Source organism: Salvelinus alpinus, chromosome 6 (assembly GCF_045679555.1).
Source record: "Salvelinus alpinus chromosome 6, SLU_Salpinus.1, whole genome shotgun sequence".
In the NCBI taxonomy this organism is placed as follows: Eukaryota; Metazoa; Chordata; class Actinopteri; order Salmoniformes; family Salmonidae; genus Salvelinus; species Salvelinus alpinus.
The window spans coordinates 38,868,891-38,881,340 of NC_092091.1; the positions used below are offsets into that span (position 1 = coordinate 38,868,891).

The 12,450-nt window shown below is 42.2% G+C and overlaps 1 protein-coding gene across 4 annotated transcripts in view; it reads left to right on the forward strand.

Moving 5' to 3' along the window:
• Positions 1–12,450, forward strand: part of LOC139578660 (rho GTPase-activating protein 39-like) — a 150,353-nt gene that overhangs the window by 89,346 nt on the left and 48,557 nt on the right. The window lies entirely within an intron of this gene.

The window sequence follows — 12,450 nt, forward strand, 5'->3', positions numbered from 1 at the left end:
TTGCATTAGTGAGCCCTCAAATGATACTTTAGCCTAATTTGCTACATAGGTCATCTGCCTTTTTTGCAATTATTTTCCATTGGACAAAATATTTAACCCACAAATATGTTGGTTTAGTTTTTTTTTGCCAAACTAACAATGTCTTACTATATTTAAATTATTTGATTTGATTTCAACTAACTTATGTTTTAAGTCTCTGTAGTCACGGTTTGTTATTCGTTTATTGTTTGTTTTGTTAAGTTTCACTTTATAATAAATTATGTGGAACTCAACATTCGCTGCGCATTGGTCCGTTTATACAAACGAATGTGACAATTTTGTAACTTGGAAACTGTCTCGTTGGCCTAAAATTATATCCCAATTTGACTTTGGTTTTCTCGCAGATTAAAAACATGCTTATCTATATACACTTGTAAGAAACCTTCGTTATTCATGAGTATTGTGCTAATAGCAATGTGGACATCAACAGCACAAACACTGAATCAATCAATAATGAATCACTGAATCAGTCAATAATGAATTGCATAAGATTTTGATGTGCAGAATCTTAAAAATAATACCACTACGCCAACCTCTGATCTGCATTCACACAAGGAAACCCGTCACCTGCTGACAGCTTTCACTTTTTTGCTCTCACGTTTGCTGTGTTAACGTTTTGAAATGCATTTGCTGTGCCAGCCTATTCATGAGAGCTGTGAGTTCAATAATTGTGAAATCTCATGTGTGCAATAACACGTGTCAATAACGAATGTCCTAAATACTCACGTGTTCTATCTATTAAACTCATTTGCAAATGACATGCTCTAACCCAAATTGAGATGCGACATTCCTGCATGCCTCTCTTTCTGCTCTTGTTTGTGCACAGGTGAAGAAAATGAACGGGACTCCCTAAAAGACAGCATGTCATCAAACTTAACTTTAGCGCCACCCTAAAACCCCTATTCAAATTCAACACAAACCTTCAAATAGGTACGTAATGAAATTGAGCTCAGGTGCATCCTGTAGAGCTCAGAGACAGGATTGTGTTGAGGCACAGATCTGGGGAAGGGCACCAAAAAATATCTGCAACATTGAAGGTCCCCAAGAACAAAGTGGCCTCCATCATTCTTAAATGGAAGATGGTTGGAACCACCAAGACTTTTCCTAGAGCTGGCAGCCCGACTAAACTGAGCAAGAGAGAAGGGCCTTGGTCAGGGAGGTGACCGAGAACCCGATGGTCACTGACAGAGCTCTGGAGTTACTCTGGGGAGATGGGAAAACCTTCCAGAAGGACAACCATCTCTGCATCACTCCACCAATTAGGCCCTTATGGTAGAGTGGCCAGACGGAAGCCACTCCTCAGTAAAAGGCACATGTCAGGCCTCTTGGAGTTTGCCAAAAAGCACCTAAAGACTCTCAGATCATGAGAAACAAGATTCTCTGGTCTGATGAAACCAAGATTGAACTCTTTTGCTTGAATACCAAGCATCACATCTGGAGGAAACCTGACACCATCCCTACGATGAAGCATGGTGGTGGCAGCATCATTGTGTGGGGATGTTTTTCAGAGGCAGGGACTGGGAGACTAGCCAGAGCGCTCAGGACCTCAGACTGTAGCGACGGTTCGCCTTCCAACAGGACAAAGACCTTAAGCACACAGCCAAGACAACGCAGGAGTGGTTTCCGGACAAGTCTCTGAATGTCCTTGAGTGGCCCAGCCAAAGCCCAGACTTGAACTCAATCAAACATCTCTGGAGAGACCTGAAAATGGCTGTGCAGCGACGCTCCCCATCCAACCTGACAGAGCTTGAGAGGATCTGCAGAGAAGAATGGGAGACACTCCCCAAATACAGGTGTGCCAAGCTTATAGCATCATATCCAAGAAGACTTAATGCTGTAATCGCTGCCAAAGGTGCTTCAACAACGTACTGAGTAAAGGGTCTGAATTCTTATCTTAATGTGATATTTCTGTTTTTTATTATTTCATATAAATTAGCAAAATATTCTAAAACCTATTTTTGCTTTGTCATTATGGGGTATTATGTTTAGATTGATGAGGGGGGAAAAACGATTTCTTACATTTTCGAATAAGGCTGTACCGTAACAAGGGGTCTGAATACTTTCCGAAGGCACTGTGTATGTATATATATATACATCAGACTCCGACATTGCTCGACCTAATATTTGTATATTTCCTAATTGCATTCTTTGACTTTTAGATTTGTGTGTATTGTTGTGTTGTTTGATTTTAATGCACTGTTGGTGCTAGGAACACCAGCATTTCGCTACACCCGCACACACACGACTAAGACCAATGATAGGACTGCACAGTGCTTCATATGGTGCCTAATATAACCATCACACACTGCATCTGGAGCGACTGACAGAGATCTAACACAATACAGAGCACACATCACACTGATCTTCAGCCTTTGAAGCCTCGCATGGAAGAGTACACAAGCGCACTGTTACGTTCCCCAATAAGAAACCAAAAATTGTCGCTCAACAGAAAAAGGGAAGACATGAGCCACTGACAACCAAAACGAAACAGGTGGAGTTTTAAAATGGGTTCTGAAAGACACCATGGGAGGCCTACTGAGCGCTGGACTTCGGTTGGGTCTTAAAAGATCTCCACAATGGACACCCACTGAATTAAAATAAAAACACACCAGTTTAGGATACCCACATGAAAAAATCTACTATGTTATAAATACCAAAGTATTCAATGTTGTGTTTTTGCAGACTTTTCTGTAGTACTCACTGTGGTGTCTTTGCGTACATTAGTAGTATTTATTACTGTAGTATACTGATATATTTACAGTTAACTATAGTAGTAAAATAACTAGTATATACTATAGTGATTAATGTAGTGTTTTTGCAGATTGTAGTATACTGTAGTATTTACTGTAGTGTTTCTGTTTTATTATCTTGGACATAAAGTGGTGGCTTTCACCTTCAGGAACACTAGAGAAATTCTAAAATAGCATATTTCCTTAACCTGTAGGCAGGATTGGGCTCTGAACAGATAATTCAGAGCTTCTGCTCTTTTCTGTAACCTGTAGGTAACACAACATATGGCCTATACTTGGCATTTAGGTTTCTCACTTATGGGTGGCACAAATTGTGATATGGGGGAATGGGAATGGGCAGGGTATATGCAAATTAAATACTGTAGTATTTACTAAAGTGAAAAAGTGTAGTGATTTTGTGGACTGTAGTGTTTTTGCTAACATTACTGTAGTATTTACTAGTGTTTTCTTTGCAAATAATACTGTATTTACTATAATATTCTACAGGATACTACAACATTATATAGTAAGTACTACATATGATCAGGGGATACTACAGTTTGTAGTATAGTATTCTACAGTATACTACATTTTACTATACAATAACATAGTACGTACTGTGGTGTTCTATAGTAAACTAGTATTTTATTTTGTGGGTACAGTAGGGAGTAAAAATAAATGTGAAGCAAACCCAAACAGGACAACACCAAGGTAAAGGTTGTTCAACCTAAAGCAAAAGCGCTAAACAGAGGTATAGCTCTTCCAACATCTCTTTTCCAAGCTGAAGCAATGGGCCAGCAGCCTTCAATATCAGCTGTGCTAGCACAGGTGAAACGCCTTCAGACTAACGAGGACAACAGGTGCAACACATCCTGCAACGAGGAGGTTTCCAATCAGTACCCCACACCCAAAGAGAACCAAACTCGAAATTGAGAAACAAAACTATGCCGGTAGCACACATACACCACACACACATTTGAAAAGTGTACGAACAGGCCTATTTGCTGTGTCTACCTGTATAAGGGAGGGGGCTGGATTTGAGTGGTAGAAGCTTTGAAATCCTGTTTATTTTCTTGCCAGCAGAAAGCTCTTAACCTGATGAGTCAGTCTGACCGGCAGAGAAATGCATCCAGGCATCAACACACACACACACACACACACATTGACACTAACACGCACACGCAGACATACCCCCACACACCCAGCGCAACATTTACATAACTGTTAACAGTTTGACTTTCCAGTCCTCAGCTCACAGCTTATCATCTGTTTGCTTTTTATAGAAATATTTGTCAGCTCTAAATATCTCAAATGTTAAAGCCATTTTACACTGAAGGCATCCCAAACTCTAAACGACTTTGCAACGGGCCTATACTGAGCAGTTCAGTTTGTGTGAGTGTGAGAGAGAGAAAAAGAGAGAAAGACATAGAGAGAGAGAGAGAGAGAGAGAGAGAGAGAGAGAGGAGAAAGTCAATCAGCAGTCATAGTGTTGATGACTGCAGATCTCCTTCTGTCTTGTGCCTCTCTTCCCTCAGTCAGTGTGTGTGATGTGATTATCTGATGGCAGTTTGCAGGGAATCTGATCTGATTAGGGGGTTAGAAAGAGAGAGCAAAGGAGCTGATGCCCCTTATTTCCCGCTGTCTGTACCCCCTCTCTCTAGCCCCTCAAATCCTGTTTAGAGGGCTCACAAAAAGGATCACAACACACTCACACACACACACACACACTTACATATGCTGTACATACCACTGAAGGAATAATCTGCAAACATTTTCATTCGTTGTCATGTCAAACAACACTGTATTCAGTGTCAACTATAATATTTGAACTATAGAATTAGAATAATCATTATATTTCCAACATCCGACCCAAATGTTTTGCTCTAAATTGCAAGTCAAATCGCATTTGCAACATTTGGTTAAAAATAAAGCCTAGATTGTTTGCCCATATCGTGCAGCCCTATGTGGCAGTGTATAGACTATCTCAAATGAGTTCAGGAAATGCAGAAATGAATGAAAATAGAGAATTATTTTATGTTGAATTGAACAGTATAAAACAATCAGAATGGAGAAAGACCCATTGAAATCATTTAGAATATATGTTGCCACCCTAGTGTCACGCACTACTCATAAAGCAAATTGTAGAACTTTTATACCTTCAAATATCGCCATACCGTCCCATTTTTTTTCATGCCGTTATTTGATATTTTGGCCATATCGCCCAGCCCTAATAGCCCATATCCTCTCACCTGTCTGCGGGTCCCAGGCTTGGAGGGAAGCAAAAGTAATTCTGCTACCTAAGAATAGTTAAGCCCCCTTTACTGGCTCAAATAGCCGACCAATCAGCCTGTTACCAACCCTTAGTAAACTTTTGAAATAAATTGTGTTTGACCAGATACAATGCTATTTTACAGTAAACAAATTGACAACAAACTTTCAGCATGCTTATAGGGAAGGACATTCAACAAGCACAGCACTTACATAAATCACTGATGATTGGCTGAAAGAAATTGATGCAAAAAAATTGTGGGGGCTGTTTTGTTAGACAGTGCGGCTTTTGACATTATCGATCATAGCGTGCTGCTGGAAAAACGTATGTGTTGTGGCTATACACTCCCTGCTATATTGTAGATAAAGAGTTACCTGTCTAACAGAACACAGAGGGTGTTCTTTAATGGAAGCCTCTCCAACATAATCCATTTAGAATCAGGAATTTCCCAGGGCAGGTGTCTAGGCCCATTACTTGCTTCAATCTTTACTAATGACATGCCACTGGTTTGAGTAATTGCATTGTAAACTGTCATGGTCAAAACATATTGATACAACAGTAGCTAAGATGGGGAGAAGTATGTCCATAATAAAATGCTGCTCTACCTTCTTAACAGCACTATCATCAAGGCAGGTCCTACAGGCCCTAGTTTTGTCGCATTTGGACTACTGTTCAGTCGTGTAGTCAGGTGCCACAAAAAGGGCATCTGACCTTGGATGTACACAGATAGCTAATATTAATAATATGCATGTCAATCTCTCCTGGCTCAAAGTGGAGGAGAGATTGACTTCATCACTACTTGTATTTATGAGAGGTATTGGCATGTTGAAATGCACCAAGCTGTCTGTTTGAACTACTGGTGCACAGCTTGGACACCCATGCATACCCCACAAGACATGCCACAAGAGGTCTCTTCACAGTCCCCAAGTCCAGAACAGACTATGGAAGGCGCACAGTACTACATAGAACCATGACTACAATGAACTGTATTCCACATCAAGTAACTGATGCAAGCAGTAAAATTTGATTTAAAAAAACAGATAAAAATACACCTTATGGAACAGCAGGGACTGTGAAGCAACTGCTAGGGCAGCAGCTAATGGGGATCCATAATAAATACAAATACAAATACACACACACACAGCCAGGCATTCCCAGTTGAGTCAGCGGTGTGTCTGTCTGGCAGATGTGAGAACAGATGTGTTTGATGATATACAGTATGAGATCAGAATCCTATTTGGCCTTTAAAGACAGAGGAGAGGAGTGACTAAACCGATTCAGCCTGTGGTTGGCTGAGGCGTGACTCTGGGCGTGTCCTATACAGGCTGTGATTGGCTGGGTGTGTCTTATCCAGGATGTGATATGCTGGGCGGGGCTTATCTAGGCTGTGATTGGTTTGGCGGGAACTATCCAGGCTGTGATTGGCTAGGCGTGGCCCAACATGTTATAAAGTGGATTTGAGCGTGGTCGTGGTCACAGATGACCCTCCCTTTGTAATTACATTGATTGCATTAGATTCGACATGGATTAACAGATAGTTAGGGGATACAGCAGTGATCTCCTTTTGTTTATCAGCTGGGTTTGGGGAAAACCTCCCCACCCACTGTTTCACCTACACTATCTGTGCGAGCTGCCTATGGAATTGTTTAACTATGCACAAATTGGTAAGCGATTGCATACTTTACCACTACTCTCTCTCTTTCTCTCTCTCTTTGTTTCAACCTTCTCCTCCTTCCTCTGTCTCAACTCCTCCTCTCCCTCTATCTCTCCCTCCCTCACCCTCTTTCTCTCCCCCGTCTCACACACTCTATCTTTCCCTCTCCTCCTCTTCCATATCTCACTCTTTCTCTCTCTCTGTCATGTTCCTACTGTATTCCTACTGCATGCCACTGACTATCTACAGCTGTCAGGGATCAGCCTGGCTATCAGAGGTGTGTGTGTGTGTGGTGTGTGTGTAGGTGTGAATGTGTGGGACTTATCTCGGAGCTCTCCCAGTAATGGCTTCCCTGTGGGAGTATGACAGCTGCAGACTGACATTCCTGCCTGGCATGTGTATGTGTGCAGATTTCCATGTATGTACCAATTAATGCTTGAACACGTACATACAACAGATGTTTGAGTGTGTCGCTTATTTACTCTGCAGCGCGTGCGTGTGTGCGTGCGTGCGTGCGTGTGTGTGTGTTGTGATAGCTTAACTCTCTGACACTCCAAGGCTGCAGACTGGGCTGGGTGGTAAATAGACTAGTCTACTGCTGGGAATGGCTATGATGCTAACCTGCAGCCCTGTGCAGACTCAGCTCAGAAGGCTGTAATGGACTTAGCCTCCAGGTGGGAATAGTAGGATAATTCTACCAAACCATGCTAACCTGCCAGCAGTATAATATTGACCATAAATAGTCTCACATAGCTACCTTAAGATGAATGCACTAACTGTAAGTCGCTCTAGATAAGAGCATCTGCTAAATTACTCAAATGTAAAACACTGAACAAAAATATAAACGCAACATGCAACATGACTGGGGAAAAATTAGGTAGGGGCGTGGATCAGAAAAACCAGTCAGTATCTGGTCTGACCACCATTTGCCTCATGCAGCGCGACACATCTCCTTCGCATAGAGTTGATCAGGTTGTTGATTGTGACCTGTGGAATGTTGTCCCACTCCTCTTCAATGGCTGTGCGAAGTTGCTGAATATTGGCGGGAACTGGAACGCGCTGTCGTACACGTCGATCCACAGCATCCCAAACATGCTCAATGGGCGACATGTTTGGTGAGTAAGCAGGCCATGGAAGAACTGGGACATTTTCAGCATCCAGGAACTGTGTACAGATCCTTGCGACATGGGGCTGTGCCTTATCATGCTGAAACATGAGGTGACGGCGGAGGATGACTGGCACGACAATGGGCCTCAGGATCTCGTCACGGTATCGCTGTGCATTCAAATTGCCATCCATTAAATACAATTGTGTTTGTTGTCCGGAGCTTATGCCTGGCCGTACCATAACCCCACTGTCACCATGGGGCACGCTGTTCACAAAGTTGACATCAGCAAACTGCTCGCTCATACGATGCCATACATGCTGTCTACCATTGAAACCAGGATTCATCCATTAAGTGCACACTTCCCCGGCATCCCAATGGCAATCAAAGGTGAGCATTTGTCCACTGAAGTCGGTTACGACGCCAAACTGCAGTCAGGTCAAGACCCTGGTGAGGACGACGAGCATGCAGATGTGCTTCCCTGAGACGGTTTCTGAAAGTTTGTCCAGAAATTATTCAGTTGTACAAACCCAAAGTTTAATCAGATGTCCGGGTGGCTGGTCTCAGACGATCCCGCAGGTGAAGAAGCCGGATGTGGAGGTCTTTGACTGGCGTGGTTACACGTGGTCTGTGGCTGTGAGGCCGGGTTGGATGTATTGCCAAATTCTCTAAAATGACATTGGAGGTGGCTTATGGTAGATAAATGAACATTCAATTCTCTGGAATCATCAAACATCAAACTTTTAACAAGACACATCTGTTAATTAAAATACATTCCAGGTGACTACCTCATGAAGCTAGTTGAGAGAATGCCAAGAGTGTGCAAAGCTGTCATCAAGGCAAAATGTGACTATTTTGAAGAATCTAAAATCTAAAATAGATTTTGATTTGTTACACTTTTTTGGTTACTACATGATTCCGTATATGTTATTTCATAGTTTTGATGTCTTCACTATTATTCTACCTTGAATGAGTAGGTGTGTCCAAACTTTTGACTGGTACTGTATATATATGTTTTATAACACAAGTTAAATACAAGTATTACATGTTTTACTCCAAGTACAGATCCTAACCAGGGTTTTATTGTGCTGAGTGTGCTGAGTGTGCTCGTCCAACAGGCTATGATGTTTGGGCTCATAACACAGAGAGGAGTGGTACTTATGCTGTGATGTGATGATGAGAGCCCGAGATACTAGAGCAGTCTAGCACACACACACTCTCCTGTACTCTCTCTCTATGGTAGGGATAGGGAGTGTGTGTGTGCGTGCGTGTGTGTGTGTTTGTGTGTATTTTAATGACGAGGAGGGCTGTAGAGGCCCCCAGAGTGATATTTTTATCGACTGTCTCATCCATCATACTCCTACAGCTACAGCAGCATGAGACCCTGGGTAGGCAGTCTGCTGATGGGGGGGGGGGGGGTCAGCCCTGTCTTATAGCTTCATACATTCATAACATTATGCTCTGTCTGACAGAGCAAGAGAGCTAAGAGGTGAGAGAGAGCGAATGAGAGAGAGGATGTGTGAAAGAGAGGTCGTGTGTCTTTTGTATTTGAGAGATGCAAACCCACACACACATACCCAGACACCCTCAGAAGCAATTGGCAGTGCCCAGCCCAGGGCCATTAGCACGTTGTCTGTGTGTTACGCGGTGTGGTCTGGGTGGTGCAGGCATAGGCGGAAATCCCAGGGGGGACGGGGGGGACACGACCCCCCCATCTTGGGAAAAATATGATTTGTCCCCCCCAATATATCACTGTAAACATAACTATGTAATTTCAATAATATTAATAATACGCAATGAAAGCACTTGTGCTGATTATAGACACTTAATAGCGCGTTTTTAAGTTTCAAAAGATTGCGACCCCCCCCGCCCTTTGCCTCACAATGGTTTGATCCACTGCCAGTTCTTTAGCTGGCAAGGTAATAGAGGGTACGTACCTACTGTCCGAAAGGGACATGTACATAACTGACGTGAGGTTAATCCAGTCAATCCATAGCAGGTCCATAGCAATGTTATTTATTTATTTTTATGTTGGCAGGGTTCACACACTAGCTGAATTTGCAGAGCTAGCGCGCAAACTAAAGCAAACATTAACTATCAAGCTAGCTAGTACCTATTCCATTTATGTGGCGTCGTCAAAGATGGAATCTTTGCTATCGTCAGTTCATTCCAAGATCAGCATGCAGCTGTAGTGCTTCGACGTCCCTGTGATAAGGTTAGCGATAAACTGAAGTCCAAACTGAACAGAACAGAATTACACTCTCTTCTACCATTGTCTTAAATATATATAATGGTCTCGTTGCAAAAGATAAATTGTCGCTAGTGAACTTTTTTTATTTTTTTTTATTTCACCTTTATTTAACCAGGTAGCAAAGATTATAGCAAACACACAGAAACGGAATTGGTGCTCGCTAGCTTTACAAATTCAGCTATTGTTGGAAGCCAGCCAATATGAAACAAACTATTAAAAGTACAAAAGGTTGCAGCATGTGTTGTGTAAATGTGTGTGTGTGCAGCTAGGCCAGCCAGCCAGGTAGAAAAATGGCAGAAAAAAGTAAGAAGACGGACATCAGAGTATTTGTCAGTACACCAAAACGCATAGTAAGAACTCTAGTAGCCTAATCTCAAAGACTAGTTGATAAAATGTTCATAAGAAAGAAGTGAAATGCTAATGGAAATGTTTCACAATGATGTCATTAGGCAGAGCAGGCAACAGATGGCACACAGACAGCAGAGCTGGGGACAGATATGCAGGGACAGATTGGCAGAGACAGGGAGTCTCAGGTAAGTTTGTTGAGACTTTGTTTGGCAACATTATGAAAGGTTCTCAATTTTTTTGACTTGTAAAATAGGGACATAATTGGAAAATGCCATGGATACCCCCACTCTCAACTTAAACTGGTGACTAAACTAAGATTTGTTTACGGCAATGGTATTGCTGTTGTGATTAATTGTGTAGTTTTGGGTACCGGTAGTTAGGAGTACGGCAAACACCTTATTTATTTTCTAGGAGACAGACTGTGAGTCAGTTAGGGTGGTGAAAGGGAAAGAGCCAGGGAGAGAGACTTCAGAGGACAGTGTCACAGCCACGGCAGGACCAAGTGTCACCCTTGTTGCCAGCAGCACCAGTATAGGGGACAGTGGCACAGCATTGTCCAGTTACCACAGTGATGGCACAAAACCATATCAGCCACACCCACAATTTATAGAACCGCAAACTCTTGCCAACAGAGTGTTGACGTTTCAAGAGAGATGGTTTCGCGATTTCCCCTGGCTACATTATAATCCATCAATAAAAGGAGTGTTGTGTTTTCACTGTAGCCAAGGGTTTTCAAGCCAGCCATCTTTTGGCCAAAGAGCAGATGCTGCCTTCATTAGTGCAGGATTTAGGAACTGGAGAAAAGCCATTGAAAAATTCACAGCACATCAAAACTGCCAAACCCACCGCCACTTTGTAATTGTAACAGCACACCAGCTAAATCCAATCAGTGTCCAGTTATCCAGCGCGTGGGGTAAACAGCAGGATGACGCAAGGCATTGCTTGATGAAAATTGTTAGTTCGGTGCGGCATGTAGTAAGACAGGGACAAGCCTTTAGAGGCCACACGGATGACAGTGGGAATTTATACCAGATTTTGAAACTTAGGGCAGCAGAGGATGATCCCATTTTACTGAAGTGGTTAACAGAGCGTACCACAATGTACACAGGCCCCAAAGCACAGAATGAAATTCTGAACATCATGGCCAATAGTCATTCGAGGCATTGCAGCTGAGATTAGGTCTCTTCCGATTGTACAATTTTCATTAATTGTTGATGGTACTCAAGATGTCTCTGGTGCTGAACAGGAGAATGTCTGTCTGCGTTATGTTGACAATGACCATGTCCCTCACAAGGAGTTTATTGGGCTATACAGGGTGTCGGAGACAACAGGCGAGGGCATTGCGAAAGTGGCAACTGATGTGTTGTTGAGGAAACCCGCAAACATATGCTCGGTTCTTTTGTTCAGTAGTGTGTATAGCAGTGGTTCTCAACCTTTTTGGGGTACTGGAACCCCTGCATATTTTGAGGCAAGGCAGGCAAGGTTTTGAGCGGTCCTCAGGGACCTCCACCCCCTCTATATTATATGTAAACTTACTGGAAATCTTGTGGTACTGACTACATTCATTACACTTTTTTATTTCACAGACCCCTTGCAATTAGTCCATGGACCCCTGTTTGAGAACCCCTGGTGTAATTGATATTTGTTCTTTTGTTTAGTAGTTTTCAGTACACTTACAAATTATTTATTTCATGTTATTTTATTTAAAATTGCATACTTTGTGCGACATACTTGTCCATAGCTGCTGTTTGAAGAGTTGAGACACTGACTGAAGGATATTTTGTTTGATTTATTTGGGTTTTTCATTGAAGTAGTTATTTTGCTTTTAGAACTGTACTTATTTTAAGCTTTTTGTTCTTGCAAAGATATTGTATTAGACTCAGGCCAGGTGCACATATTTAATGACTATATAAATGTATCAGAAAAAGTCAAATTAAAAGGTCAATTCAATACGGAGACCAACTTTGTCATTGTTCTCAATGGAGATTCTTTTAGATGTGATCACACCATGTTCATTGTATTTATGAAAATTACACCCATACAGTGTACAGTACC